Source organism: Drosophila elegans, unplaced genomic scaffold, assembly GCF_018152505.1.
Source record: "Drosophila elegans isolate 14027-0461.03 unplaced genomic scaffold, ASM1815250v1 contig_814, whole genome shotgun sequence".
Lineage (NCBI taxonomy): Eukaryota > Metazoa > Arthropoda > Insecta > Diptera > Drosophilidae > Drosophila > Drosophila elegans.
The window spans coordinates 10751765-10756488 of NW_024546167.1; the positions used below are offsets into that span (position 1 = coordinate 10751765).

The 4724-nt window shown below is 35.5% G+C and overlaps 1 non-coding gene across 1 annotated transcript; it reads left to right on the forward strand.

The window, feature by feature from the left end:
* The first annotated feature begins 1994 nt into the window (after positions 1-1994).
* Positions 1995-2066, forward strand: Trnap-agg. Its single transcript has one exon. It is a non-coding gene; the product is annotated as a tRNA-Pro (tRNA).
* Positions 2067-4724: the final 2658 nt, after the last annotated feature.

The window sequence follows — 4724 nt, forward strand, 5'->3', positions numbered from 1 at the left end:
TCACAATTCTTTTCTTTCGAAGCCAACTCTTTTACAGCTGGAAATCTTCTTTTTGGGCAATAATCTTTGCTTCGCTTATCTACGCCGTACTATTTGGCTTACTCACTCATGGGTCGTAAATATTGTTGATAATACTCTGCTCGGTTTTCAATTATATTTACATAAGCTGGAGTGGCAAATTCCAGAAACCTATAGTGGTTTAATTCGCTTTATACCGAAGCTGTAAACTGGTAAAGGTTGTACGGATTTTTTTGTTCCGAGAACTTAGGTATTTCTGGACAAACATTTTAAATGTTAATCTTTATGGGAAATTGTGGGAAAAAACGTATTTGTTGTAGGAATCGAAATTTATATAAAGTTTGAAACTGATTGATGCACTCTTACTTTTTCATACCTAACAAAATCTTGTGGTTTCCCAGCACGATTAATATATTTGGAATTCAAATATACTATTTACTTGCGTTCCCTTTTGCATTTTAAGCGCATTCAATTTGAATGCAGCAATTTGAATGCAACCCAAAAAAATCAAGTCAGAAACAAATTGTAATTTGAATTTCATGAGGGAAGGAGGAGGGAAAAGCTTGATTGGGCAAGCCTTAATAAAACAGTCGCCGGCAACAGCCATTAAACACCCAAGCTGAAAATTAAAAATCAATAAAAATCACATTTGTACCAACAATGTATGTAACCAAAATCAATTGCCATTCAATGAGCGACTCACAAAAATAAAATATATATATAAATATATATGTACGGACAATATAAATGTGCTGACAAAGCGAAATGACAAACATTATTCACAGACAATATGCTTCGGAAATATCAAAATCTCAAACCAACCCGACAACTCAGATTTAAGCAACAATCGGCCACAGCAACAATCAAAATCAATGGCGATATTTCGAGTGTATCTCATAAATAAATTAATTGTGACAATATTCAATTGATTTGATTTAAAATTATCGCATTCAGCTGTCAAGCGCTGAACGACAACGTTTTTTCAATTGTTTCAATTTCCAGCCGATTCTTTCAATGACTGTTTTGTTTTCCCCCTTTAACCCACTTGAATGTTGTTTCTGATTTGATTTTGATTCGATGTGAACACAAAAATCGCTTGGCCCCAATACCAATGTGGGAATATGTTTTTTCTGCAGGGAGGGGCCGCCAGGGGGTAGACTTATCAATACTCAGCAATCAGTGCTGGCAAATGAAGTGGCGAAGTGCGAGTCGTTTATTTCAGACTGCTGAGGGATTTGTGCTTTGTGCAGCATTTTTTATCGCACATCAAATATATGGCAGATTGAAAAGTTTCGAAAATGTTGAATACTTTTATATATATAAGCATTGGCTCAACAATGAAATGTATAAGGAATTGAGCAAAAAAAAAAAAATAGACTTCTTTAGTAGTAACCAAAAATTTAAAAAATGAAAAGAATTGAAAGCAAACAATATATATGATTATAGTAAGTGCCGAGTCACAGTTTTAAAAACCCCAAAGTCATTGAATTTAGCAAATAGCCTCATTCTTGATAATACAATTTTATTTCACCGCATACTCCCTCTTACTGTGTCTACAATCATATATGATTTTTAATTATTTTTGGATTTCATTGAAAGCTACGTATGTAAAGCGGTCTGATTGTCAGACTTCAGCTCTCGTGATTGTTGTTGTACCAAATTGAGTCTATTTACATGCATCATATTTCTTTGTTTTGCCATGCTGTCCATGTTAAACAATTTGTTTGGATGTCAACACTCGACCGGCGCCGCCAACCAGCAGCAACAAAAACAAGGGCGACATCAAAAGCGGCCACAGCAGCAGAAAACCGAAACCAAAAACCGAAATCAACAACAAACTCAGCAGCTTTTTGTTAAAAATAGTATGGCTCTGTGGGGAAAGGGAGGCGTACGACTCCAATCTTTTCTCTTTCGTTTTCTCGCCAAGAGATCATGCAATGCGCTGAAGTTGGCGTTTTGACGGCCTCCGTTCAACTGGCTCGTTGGTCTAGGGGTATGATTTCCGCTTAGGGTGCGGGAGGTCCCGGGTTCAAATCCCGGACGAGCCCAAGAGAGATTTACTTTTTTTTAGTTTATATTTAACGTTTTACTCTTATTTTAAGTAAGTAGAACTAATGAATTAATAAAAAGTATAGAACAGAACCATTTGTGTAAGAGTTCACACAATAAGTATGCAAAGTAATTTCAAAGACATTTTTTGTATTGTTGATATATTTTTTATGGCGGTGGTACATTTTTTAATAAAAACTAGAAAAAGTGTAGAATATAGTATAGAAAAGTAGAATAGTAAAAATTAAACAGTTTCAATACAATTTACATTCAACAAAGACATTGTATTCGATCGATTTGTGGCTGCACTTAGGGCCCGCCATCTGAGCTATCAGAAGTTGAGTCATAATTATTAATACCCTGCAATAATCGGGCTGTTTAAAGTCATAAATATAAATTAAGATGGCAAAGCTTGTACTATGGCAAAACTTTTATGGTACCTTGTGACTTTGGGGCTAGCCCCTGTCTGAATTTATGGGCTCGTGGAAATTAAGTCTAATCAGTGGTTGTGATTTGTTTTAAGAGGTTTCAAAGTGCCTTGCATTTTTTCTATTGCTATAAAATGTAGCGATGTTTGAATGTTCGGAAAACAAGTTATTTGTATGTTTTATATTTTTTAAATTTTAGTTCTAGTTTTGAACTAAATTAAGGTTTTTGATAAATTTAATTACTTATTTGATTAAACAAGTGTATTTGGATGTTCGGCTTATAAAAACTATCATGATTGAAATCATAACAATTCTTCTTTTTTATGATTTTGGTCGGCAGTTTATTTATTGGCACCTTAGAGCTGACAAGTTGTGGCGTGGTTATTGCCATAAAGTCGTAAAACCAATTTTATTGGCCTAAACGAATATAGACATGTTAGAGATTAAGTGACACAAAAAGCAAGTGTGAAATTTATGATCAAAATAAAGAAATGGAAAATATTAAGAATGTTTTTAAAGATATAGAAGATATAGAAACTTTTTATGGTTTTATAGGTATTTTAAACGAAACAACTTTTGTTTTCGACATAACTATGTCTCGGAGTAACCAGCATATTTTCAATAATTTCCGGTAAGTCGTGCAATCGCCCATAAATAATATATAAATAGTCGACTGAGATTGCAGGAGCATTATTTGTGGCCCTGTACAATGTTGACAGCTGTTCAGTGCTGTGATTTCGCTTGGCAGATTGGTATATTATTGCACTGGCAAGTTGACGTTTAAGATTCGCTGATTTATTTAATGATTTATGAAGTGTCGTTGGAGATTAGCCAGTGAATAGGTCCTTAGGGTTAGCACTCGCACAGCTTGCCATTAAAAAAGCTGATGATACACTCAACCATTTATATTATTTGAGAATGTTATAAAATAAAAATGAATTAATTTTTTATTTGTTCGTCAGCATTAAGAAGCGTGTTTCAATCTTGAGTTGGATTTTAGATTTCGAGAATATTTTAGAAATTTTTACGCGAAAAGCTAAATTAAAAAACAGAAGTTCGAGATTATATATATTGGTCAAACTTAAAGCCATAACTTTTATTTGTCCATATCTTTCCAGCCATATCTTTTTAATATTTGTGAAGTTGAATTTCCGACTGTCCAGATAAAAATAGGAAACTTGTTGCCACAGCAGACCACATTCCATTCCCAAAGAGTTCGGGGCATCTTCTAATAGGTGGCGAGAACCGCTCGCATGTCGGCCATAAATTAAGCAACTACAGCAGCTGACTGATGTCAGTGTTGTCGTCGCAGCTAATTAACAGTTTTGTTATAAATTACACCAAAAGTCATTACAATTTTTTGTATTCTCGGCTCGAGTTGCCGGCCTCTTGGGGCGACACACCCATTTGGGGCGTCAATCATGCGTAAAGTGACACAGATGTGACATCCAGCGGGGGCCCACTGTTCGTAAGTGACTAGCGGATACATTTGTATCTTTAAGTTGCCCCCGGGTGCGTGTGCGTGTGTGTGTGTGTGCCTGTGCCCAATGTCAACTGTCAACTCCTTAATAATTTTCCGTAGTCTTATTTCGTATATATTTTTCTGTGAATTTCACGCCCCCGCTGCGAGTCGAAGTCCGAGGTCCCTCCTCTCCGAATATCCCATGCTGTGTTGTGACATTGTTGCTGCTGTTAGCCTGCTTTGTTTTAATATTTATGGCTTCCTCGTGTCATTTTCATAATGTTGCGTTTGACACTTTCCCTCTGGGCTCCACCGACAACACAAAATCACACATCCCCCTTCACATTCCATATTATCTTACATTATATGGGCGGTTGCCTGGGATCGCCCATCTTTTCCATTTTCCATTTTGCATCTCTGTCTCTTTTTGAGATTTTGTGTTAAATGTTTTTGAAAAAGACATTTGTAGTTGACACAACGACAACTGTCAGCGGGCACTCTGTAGGCATTTATTTCGGATTTGTTTTAGGCGGGGTAAACAAGAAGATATTGTAAAGTGAAGTAGAGGAAATAGAGGGTAGCCGAATGCTATAAAACAAAATGTCATTAAGTACCAAATATGTGTTTTTATCCTATGCCTTTATTTAAATAATTTAATTTTAATTTAAACATAGAATCACAAATATTTGTAGTCTGATACGTAAATAAAAATAAACATTTCGAGCTTACAAAAGTACTACAAAGAAGGCAAGCCATAAATTACTGCC